At 37.6% G+C, this 11603-nt stretch overlaps 1 non-coding gene across 1 annotated transcript; it reads right to left on the bottom strand.

The window, feature by feature from the left end:
• Nucleotides 1-10852: 10852 nt before the first annotated feature.
• LOC120068627 (small nucleolar RNA R71) lies at nt 10853-10959 on the bottom strand. Its single transcript, XR_005479264.1, has one exon. It is a non-coding gene; the product is annotated as a small nucleolar RNA R71 (small nucleolar RNA).
• Between the last annotated feature and the right edge of the window lie 644 nt (nt 10960-11603).

Genomic DNA, 11603 nt, shown 5'->3' with positions numbered 1-11603 from the left:
AAGCTTTTGAAGGAATAAGGAAAAACCACCTTTCTGTGAAAAAACATAAGAACTCTGACCACATACGGAGAGATGATGAGAGATTAAAAGGGAAGAGGTTACCAAATTAATTGTCTCCCTTATTATTTAATATTTAAACTAAATAAAAATAATTATTAATAAAACCAATTTTATTAATAAAACTATATATTATATCATATATAACATATAACCTATAGTTTATATAATATCACATATAATATAACCTATAGTTTATAAATCTCTCACATAACCTATAGAATTAATATGAATCATATTCACATTAATTTTAAGCTATAGTTTTTATATGAATCATATTCGTTGATTAATATTTGAATCATTTCAAATATTTATTTCTCTCATTAAAACTTTATAATATAATGTATCATATACATTATATTAATTATATCTCATATAATTAATTCCATCAAATTCATTTGAAGAACTCAAATTAATCCAAAATTAATTCGATTCTCATTTAACCTAATTGAGCTAACGAGAGGACCTTATGAACCTATAGATTGAAGCTCCAATGACAATTGATTAACTAATTAATCTCTTTAATTAAATTAATCAACCTCCATTAACTATCGGTCACTCTACTGAAGACCGACAGTTGCACTCTTCGTACTACAAATATATTTTTATGTCCAGTGGATATTACCAATCAACAATGCATGACCTTTCATAAATTGCTCATAAGTATAGTTGGACCAAAAATTACTATTTTGCCCCTGTAATTAGACTTCTTAAGTACCACTAATACCTCTAATGAACAATTAGTTGTAGTTCAGCTATAACCAAGCCCCTCTTTGATCAGGAGAATATGAGGCGCCTTATTGCTCAAACCCCAAAATCAACCCTTAAGGGAGAAATTTCTCTACTTACCCTAACAATAGTGAAGGAGTGAATTCCTTCTTATGTAGCTGTATTCCTAGTTCCCCAATCAGACGAATCCCTAAAATGGTAGGCATATTAATTTGGTGAAACTAGCCACTCTCACTCATGCAAATCAAAGGACCGCCTTCATAGGCAGAAGTTTATAACTCACTCAGGATTCAGGTCAAGTCACATATGATTATACTGATGAAATATAGGTCTCATATAGCAACAATGTTATAAAGAGAGACTATTCATTTATTAGTCCGGTCATATACAAACTCTTTGTATAGGATGTCCCTGCTCACATGTCTCAACATGAATGATTAGGATTAGATAATTTGCAGCAAACACTTGTAGTAACTACAAAGCGGGTGGTATCCATAGTGTCACCAGGATAAGGTACCCAACTTCATTCATCTACTATAGACAGTTTAGGTTATCTTTTAAACATGATCCACCTGTATGTCTCCACATATGTGTTTAAATTACATATAATAATCCAAGATATTAGTATATTGGATTGAGTGTATGCACATAAAATAACAATTTGTTTACAGAGTTTACAAAGCTACAAGAATAAAGAAAAATTTAGGTCACCAATCCCAACAAGGATAAGAAGTGAAGAAAATTTATACGTATGGAACTTAAGGCTCTCAAGTTGATAAGAAGACCCAACACTTAGAAGAAAAATAGGAGAGCTTTGGGAATTGAAGTCTTGCCATGCCATGCGTCCAAGGGCTCGAGAGGGAAACATGGCTAACTGTGGAAAAGGGCAAATGTTAGCTTTCATGAGAGGTTAGTAAAGGTTAAGGTGGGTGGCATATGAGCAGCCAAGTGCCAAGATGAGCACTCAATGGGCGCCAAGACAAGAAAGTGGGATGGCTAGCAAGGTATGCATTGGACGAAGGGATTAGAGGTTAGAAGTGTGTGTCTACCCAAAGGCTTAGGTGTTACACCCCATTCCTAGCCTTAGTCCCCAAGACTTGGAAAGGAGCGTGAGGGTACACTAGTAGTATTCCAAGAAAACATTTAAATTTAACATTCCCCCCCTTATCTATTAAATATTTCAACATGTTTACAACACTCTATCTAACTTTCATACACATAGTTCAATTTCCTATATTCTTTATTACATGATCCGAGCCGTGTCCTGAGAATTTACCAAGTCCTTGTGTGTTGGTGGTTAGTAGACTCCTTCCTGAACGCTCCGCTTTGCTACCTGGGGGGGGGTGGGGGGGGGGAGGGGTGTTTGGGGTTATAAGAAAACATTTGGAAGAGTGTGAGCTAGCCCAGTGAGTGGTTCTTTTAAAAATAATACACTTTGCAAAAAATATTTTTGGGAAATGAATCACATAATCACAATTCCAGTAATTTACGTATGATCATGTGTACATTCATTCAATCATCATCCTCCAGTTCCAAGCTATACGTGGCATGCTCATATCATGGACACATTATCAATCATAACAACTTTTTATGGAAACTTTCCTATAACCCACTTTTCCCGCCAATGTGCACATCGATAATTCTTTTCCTGCTAGTCATGCTTAGGTAACTTGCCTATATTTCCCATCGGTCATCACCGACTATTATTTCTCGCCGACCGAGTCCGACTATATTTTCCCGCCAAGCACCTTTTATTAAGCATGCTAACTTATATAGTCTGGGTATAATCTCAGTTTCCATAGAAATTTCACAAACAATATCATGGCAAACAACATAACATCATAAACATGCATTTTTCACTTACATATGCATTTATCCACATATCAACACAATAAATTAAGTAAACACTCACCGCAAGCAGGTTTTTCCACTAAAAATCACCTTGAGAATACCTTCTTGAGAATTCCTCCATATCAATGAAAATTCCTCAATTAATACTTGTTATATCAATAAATAATGTCAAAATAGCCAAAATACCATTATATAATGAAAATACCAGCTTACTCTTCTCCAATTTAGCCAAAATCCTCAAGTTTGCCTCTTTAGAGGTTATTTGGACCGTGGTAGGCAGCTGGGTGTTGGGCAGTAGGCAGGGTGGGCGTGCTGTGCCGCACATGGGGTTGACGCATTGGGCGTGCATTGCGCTGGGCGTACGTTATGCTGGGCATGATGCATCGCACGGGGAAGGTAGCTGCGTTGGGCTAGTGGGCATGATGCGTCGAGCGAAGCACGCGAATGGACGCAGTGCTGCGAGGCATGCGCGCATGGTGTGGGCTGGCTGTGCGTCTGGCTGACTCAATGCCTCACCAACACAACCTTTGTTTCTTTTGATCTCCAATCAATTTGGAAGCCTAATAACTCAAACGTAACTCTCTAAATATGCTCTCACAACAAGATTTAGGTGATGGTATGAATAAATTCCTCCTGCCAAACCCCTCTATTTATAGCCATTCCAAACTCACCCCATGGTGACAATTCAACTCCCATTTGTCTCACATTGGAGCTGCCAACACTTAGTCTACCCAGCCTAGCCTTAAGTCGTTCTCATCTCAGCTTGCTAGCCAAAATCTCCTTTTTTACATGAAATCTCCTTCACCCACCTCCTGCTTGGGGTGATAAGACTTCAATTGCATGAAATCTCCTTTGTCCACCTCCTACTAGAACTTTGTGTGATTCTCCTTTTGCCACCTAAATCACTTAAATACTTAACATATTTCTCTACTTAAATTGTTTAAGACTTATGCTCATATACCATTTGCATCTTCCCTTAAAGTTTCTCATCAATTAGCCTTACCTTTTATCCTTAACCCATAGCAACTCACCCTTCCTTCATCAAAGTCCTACTTAGCCATCGCATGAGTTGGCCATCACCAATGCATAGGGTGGCTGCTCACCCTCGACACATGGCTTGCAAGGTGTTCTTTCTCGGCCTACTAAGCATGGAGGCTCGGTGCTGATCATCGACACATGAGCGTGCTGCCTAGGCGCTTGCGCGTGTGGCCGCATAAGCATGCTCGGCCGCGTGGGCGTGCATCATCACATAGGCGTGCTTCACCACATGGGTGTGTGCTTGGCATAGCGCATCGACACATGGCCGCTCGGCAGACTCAATAGTGCTTCGACGCATAGGATGGCTTGCCCGCTTGCCCATTCGACTCATAGGTAGGGCGCTCGGCATACACTATCGATGCATGGGCTGCGTGCTTAGAGCATGGCCTATGCGCTTGGCCTCGACGCATGGACTGCGCGTTTGGCGCATGGCCTGTGCACTTGCCCTTGACGAATGGACTGTGCACTTGGCGCATGGCCTGTGCGCTTGCCCTCGACGCATGCTTCCTGCCCATGTCCGCACGGCTCATGTATGCCTTTGCGTTGGTTATATGCAACACTTAGCCATTTTTCAAGCCTTTTTGTTTCCATCCTCTATGCATTCTTGCATCCCACATGTTTTAAGCCCTTCATAGGCGTTTGGACCTTTGGTCACCTTTTAGGATAATTTTAATGTTTTCCACCCTTTGTTCCAATATCCTTACTTAGGATTTTTCTTCTCTATTTAACCTCCCACTTTAGATTTAGTGTATGGGTCTTACGTTAGGTGTTGGCATGGATGAGCGATATCGCATAGAAGGGGCATTAAGCGATACCATGGAGATTATTTGAGGCAATAATGAGCGAAAAAGGCTCAAGGAGAGCGACTAAGGCAAGGCAACAAAGGTGTTGGCTAGAAGCAACCGTTGGCCAAGAGAAGGGTTGGTGAGGATGCCAGCCCTATTTGTTGGACTGAAGCTGAAGCACTTAGCTTAAACACTCAGTTAGTGGGCTAAGTAGCATGATTAAGAGAATTAACTAGTGGTTAGTATGGCCTAAGTATCACTCAATTAGATTTCTTAAGCATCCAAAGCCTAGTATAAATAGAAGGTTGAAAAGAATAGCTCAGTTTGCTCAATTCTCTCATACCAAAGGGAAGGAATTGCAGACAATTTGAAGATCAATTAATGTTGAAGGAGATCTTAGGCTGCCCAAAGAAAATTCCCATGAAATTGATAAATTAAAGATGCAAAATGCAGAAGCTAGAAGAATCATTAAGCACTCTAATTACACTTAATTTGAGTTTAAATCATGTTAAAAACAATTTTTTTGAAATAAGAGTTTCTAAAATGTATACATTTGTAGATTCCCTCTTGATCCTTGTTAAACACCACGAATTTGACCTTCAAATCCTTAATAGACCACCAAGAGGAGCTTCTCTACTATTCTTAGCCTTGGATTGAGTGGTGGAAACTCAGAATTAAGAGGGATTGAGAGGGTTTGAAAGAGTATGAAACTATTTCTACTTGAAATTCTCAGAAAATTAGATTGCATGAATGCAATCATTTAAAATTTAGAGTATTTATCTATAGGAATGAGCAACAGTGAAAGTAACAAGGATCATTTTAGCACTGTAATTCATTAATTTTGGCAAAATATAATGCATGTTGTTGTAGAAAACAAGTGAATTTCATGACATACCTTTGTAGAACCTCTTTAAAGATCGATCTCCAACTGCAATCTTCTCCAAATCTTGTTGCAGACCACCTCAAGCAAATCTTGTTGTAGACCACCTCAAGATCTTCCCCACTATTCTCTTGGTGGTCCAGGTTGAATTGTGGGACTCAAAAGAAGCTTGAATCAAGGAATGATGGAGAATTGCTCACAGCAGCAATCTTGTTGAAGAACACTTTCTTCAGCACGAATATTCTCTAAAATTCTCTCTTGATTGCATGCCTCAAAGTCACTCAAATCTCTTCAATATATTGTAGATCATCATGCATGGAAGAGAGCTCTTGCTTGGAGTTAATGAAGAAGAGGAAATGGAAAATGTGTTAGCATGAAAAAGATGGATAATGGAAAAACTTGTTTTAACATTTGTGTATTATTTTTTCCAACTTTCCAATTTTATCTCAAAATCAAAACTTGATTTTTTAAAATCCATTTTGATTTTAAAACTGAAAAATTTAATTTTATAAAATTAATTTCATAAATTAATTTTTAAATAAAATTAATTAATTAATATCAAATATTAAATTAATTTTTATACACATCCATCTTTATATATTTAAATATAAATTCTCCTATTTCGTTTAATTCTCAAATTAAACATGTAATTATATCTCATATAATTACTAATTCCCTTAATTCTAATTTGAACGTTTCAAATCAACTTATCACACTATTCTAGAACTAGTCCATTACGAGCAAGTAGGGGGACCTCGCGGACCTATAGATCATGGGCTCCAACGATCCGAGATTAATTGGCTAAACTCATTAGACCAGGTTAATCCCCATTTATTAACTAATGGGTCACTCCATTAAAGCCCATAGTTCCACTACCCTCATTGTAGATATATTATGTCCACATGATTTAACCATGATCAGTAAGTTGACCCTTATTAGGTTGTTCGTAATAATGGTTGGGTCAAATATCTATTTTACCCCCGAGATTACGTCTTATTCCTCAAGTTCTTACTAATCCTCTAATGAGCAACTGGTTTGTGATCTAATCACTAAACCAAACTCTCTCAGCCCAGTGAGAGGGTAGGGCCCCTTGTTCAAGACCTGGATTCAGTACTAGAGAGAACAACCTTTCTTCTATCCCTAAATTGGGTGGATGTGAACTCCGTCTTGCACCCTATGTCCTCAGCTGTCTATTAGGTCTTACCCCTGAAATGGTAGGCTTATTGAGCCGACGCTGTTGAGCCAATCTTCACCTATGTAAATCTAAGGATAATCCCAAATAAACAGGAGTTCATAGTTAGCATAGGATTAAGATCGAGTTACCTAGGTTATCTAAGTGAAATAGTTAGTCTTATATAGTAAACAACGTTATAAAGTAAGAGTGACTTATTTCTTGGTCCGATCTTATGCAAAGTCATTGCATAGGACGCCCCCACTCCTTATGTCATAACATGTACAAATTAGGATCACTTCTTATGTAGCACTTTACAACTCTTTGTAAAAACTACAGAGTAGGCCGCATCCAATAGTATTACCAGAATAAGGTACCCAACCTTATTCATGTACTATAGATCATTTTGACTATTTACTCGAACCTAATCCACTTTTATGTCTCCACATAAAGTTCAAGCACTCATGTAATAGTCATGAGTTTTAGTTTATTGGATTTAGACATTCATACAATTTATAAAATCAATAATAAGTTTATTGATTATAGAAAATATTTATCATTTTACAAACTACGAGTTTCAGGACATAAAACCCAATATTATCAAGATAAATCATGCAAGCACTCACTTATTCAACTAATTGACACTTCAATTAGCACTAAATGAGTGTCTTAGATGTTGAAATGTTGAAAAATCCATCGAAAAAAAAAAAAAAAAAAAACCTCAATGTTGAATTTTTCTACTCAAATTAAAATTCAATTTTAATTTATATATATTTTTTAGAATCTAATTAATTTTACTTTAAAATTAATCTAGATAAAAATAAATTCAATTCTACAAATTGAATTTTATAAATTGAAATTGATTTATTAATTAATGAAATAATAATTTAATATCAAATATTAAATTAATAAAATACCTAATTCAAGCATGAATCCTTTCATGTAATCAATATTTAAATCAATATTTAAATATTTGAAACTCTTCAATTACATTAAATTTCGATAAAATTATTGTTAATTATATTGAATATAATTGTCCAAACCCCAAATTGAAATTGAACATTTTGAATTCAAACACTAAATTGAAATTTGAACACTTCAATTTCATTCAACGTACTAATCCAATGTTTAATATTAAACGAGCTAGTAGAGGGACTTTATGGACCTACAAATCATGATCTCCAACGATTTCAGATTAATCGTTTAAACTCTTTAACTTGAATTAACCAATATTTGTTAACCACCAAGACATACCACTATAGCTCGATGGTGGCATTCTCCTCACTGTAGAAATATTTTTGTTCACTTGATTTAGCCATGATCATTAAGTCGATCCTTCACAGGTGCTTCGTATTTACAACTACGTCAAAATTATCGTTTTACCACTGTAATACATCTTGCTCCTTAAGCTCCCACTGATCTTCTATTAAACAATTGGTTTATAGTCCAAGTAATAAACCATGTCCGCCTCGACCATGAGAGGGTGGGGCCTCTTTGTTAAAGATCAGGAATCAGTACTTAAGAGAACAACCTATCTACTAACCCTCAAATGGTTAAGAGTGAGTTCCATCTTACAGAACAATGTCCCCAGCTATCTATCCGATCTTATCCCCAAAATGGGAGGTTTGTTGAGCAATGTTGTTGAACTACTCTCACCTATGGAGATCAAAGGATAATCCTGGATAAACAAGAGTTCATAGTTAGCTCAGGAGTAAGATTGACTTACCCTAGGTCATCGAATTAAAATAATCGATTTTAAAAGTAAACAGTCGTTATAAAGAAACGTGACTATTTCATGGTTCAATCTTATGCAAAACTCTTTTCAATAGGATGCCCCCACTTGCATGTCTCCACATGAACGATTTGGGGATCATATTGTTTGTAACAGTATACAAAGTAGGTCACTGTTGTATGAAAATAGGTGTGCAATTTTGAGATTCACAAAGATTGTGCGATGCAAATATATGCAATCAAACTTAATGAACATGTGCCTATCACAAGTTTTCTCGTTAACAAGCCAAGTGAAACCTAGTAACAAGTGTCTCAGGATAACTTGAGGTCAAGCATGGGTATTGATAACGGGTAGAAATGCATGTTATCATAGTGCTGAATCCTTAAACAATATCGGATTGTGTTGATGAAATATGTTAAATTGCATCCATTTAGCATAAATTCTATAATATTGCGATCGCTTGCATCCAATGCATTAGAGCAGTTGATCTTTATATTTTTGTGCAGAATAATGCGTTAACACAATGCAAAGAATGCGATCATAGGAATATATTGGTCGAGCGCAACTTCACCGCAAGACTTTGTGTTGATCGTGCTCGGAAACATTCACCCAAGAAGAATCACCGCAACATGGTGGGTGCATCCGGACGAAAGGACAATTAAGATCAATGGGACAAAAAGCTGACGACAGTCAGATCTAAATTAAGTTGATAGCCGATAACGGTCACAAAGTACATATAGTTTTATCGGTGATAATTATTCGGCGTATCATTCAGGAATTAAAGCTGTCCCATCTCTACAACCAGGAGAGAGAAGCCACCTTTCACCTTTGATGCCCTATAAATACCAAGTGCATTCTTCAGAGAAGAGGTCAAGTAGTCGATTATTTCATCATTTTACAAGTTCACATCTTTGTCCATAGTCTTCTTTTATTTTAAGGTGGATGCGAGGAAGAAGGTGTATAGATAGATCGTTCCGGCAAGCTGGGGAAAGCACCGGAAGCTCCAAGTTAGAGAGAGGGACGACACCCACGGAAGCAGGAATATATGTAGATTATAATAGAGATTCAGTGTAAAAAGCATCAATCATCAAGGAATTGCTACTAGGCTCTCTACCTTTAGTTTCCATTATCATTTTGTACTCAATTCAGTTATAAGAATGGACGTCTTCCTCTATATTTGTTCACTCTCTGTAATTCACGCATGAGTAGCTAAAACAGTTGAATGGGTTGAGAAGCATTTAGCTAGCACAACTAGGGAATCTTTATTCTTTGTGATTATCTTGTTTATGTATGCTTCATCCGTCTATTAGAGATACTTGGGAGGGTAGTCTAAGGATAGGATCTAGACTTAGGAAGGACAGATCAGAATCTAGGTTTGGAAGAACCAGATTAGAACACATAAAAGAGAGATAGGTGCTTAAAAATGAGCAGTATTTGTTATTAACGCATCGCATGCATCTTAGCAATAAGATATAATTGTATGCGGTCACCTTGCTTTCATGCATTTTGAATCAATGCATAGGACAAGAGTAGAGACTTAGGGATAAGCTCTATGGACATTTTGCATTCAACACATGCGTCCTAGACTTAGGAGCATCGCATTTACATTAGGAAATGACTTGCTGTTCATGGTTGTAACATGATCGCAAAGTTTAACACATTCCCGAGTAACGCTAGCTAAAGATCTTCTCAACCCATTCATCGCATACTCATTGCATCTATCGACCCAACTCTCTTTCTAAACTCCACCGCCTTTATTTACTCTTTTTTATCAATGCAACAACACACCCACACTTTATTTATTTACTTGGTTACGACAAAGTTTTCGTAAACATTATCAATGCAACTATTTTCATAAGTCCCTATGTTCGACCATGGACTTACCAGGAAACTCAGAGGAATTTACACTTGAATTCTGCTAGGGAAAATTGAGTGCACAATGCAATCTGTCAACGCATATCATCCATATTTCAACTTCATAAAATTCAAGCATCAAGTTTTTGGCGTCGTTGCCGGGGACTTCGGCAAAATAGTTGTTAACGGTAATTTTTTTGATTTCTTTGCAGAACTCTCAATCTCTGGCGAACTACGACCCGGAGATTGAGAGAACATCTTGAAGGAGACTAAGAGACCGTCAACAACAACCACAATTTGATAAAGAAGAGATGGCGGAGTAGCCTAGGATTGAAGCACCGAACAACAATGTCATGGAAAATCCGATTCTATTGGCAAACGATCGCAATAGGCCCATTAGAGACTATGCATCGCCAAACCTCTATGATTTCTCTCTGGGAATCATGAGGCCTACCTTAGACGGAAGTAGATTTGAAATGAAACCGATGATGCTGTAAATGATCCAGGCTGCAGGTCAATTTGGAGGAAGGCGTGGTGAGGATCCGCACGCCCATCTCCGAAGTTTTATTGAAATTTTCAATACTTTTGTGTTCCCGAACATCTCTGCTGAAGAAGTTCGGCTACCGTTGTTCCCATTTTCTCTCTGTGATCAGGCTAGGAAATTGGCTTATTCGCTCGAACCAGGAGAGATCACTTCTTGGGAGTAGGTGGTGGAGAAGTTTATGAAGAAGTATTTTCCACCTACTGAAAACGCAAGACGAAGAAAGCTTATTACTAATTTTGAACAAGATATGGATGAATCGCTCAGTGATGCTTGGGCGAGGTTTAAAAGGTTGGTCCGAGATTGCCCGAATAATGGACTACCAGATTGCCTGCAAATGGAAATTTTCTACCTCGATCTGGATCTTGCTTCGCAGACCGCTGCCGATGCAGCAGTAGCTGGTGGTCTGCTTGATAAGACTTATGATGAGACAAAGAATATCTTGGAGCGCATCTCCAAGAATCATGAAGACTAAAGGGAGAGTGACCAGAGATTAAGACTCAAGAATTCTGACGTAAATAACGGTGTTATTGTCTCATTGAAAAACTAAATGAACGCAATGATGAATTTGATTCAAGGAATGACGATCAGCAGCCCAACACCGCAAGGTGGGCAGATTAACGCAATAAGTCAAAACACTGCAAGGTGTGCCACTTAAGGTGATGGGCATGCAATGGAAGATTGACCGCAAAATCCATCGTAGGTAAGCTTGAGATTGCGACAACGAAAGAAGAAGAAAAGGAAAATGAAGCAGTAGAACCTGAGGTTGCGTCAACCTTAAAGTAGAATGAAATGGGAACCATGAAAATTCAGTTACCACCCTTCCCTCAGAGGCTAAGGAAGAAGAAAAATGAAGAGGTACAGTACCAACGCTTCCTGTCTATGCTAAAACAATTACATGTTAATATTCCTTTCAGTGAAGTGATTGAGGAAATGCCTGCCTATGCCAAGTTTCTTAAGGACAT

Source organism: Benincasa hispida, chromosome 12 (assembly GCF_027475165.1).
Source record: "Benincasa hispida cultivar pf3 chromosome 12, pf3_genome.v1.1, whole genome shotgun sequence".
NCBI lineage: Eukaryota > Viridiplantae > Streptophyta > Magnoliopsida > Cucurbitales > Cucurbitaceae > Benincasa > Benincasa hispida.
This window is presented reverse-complemented; position numbering and strand designations above follow the sequence as displayed.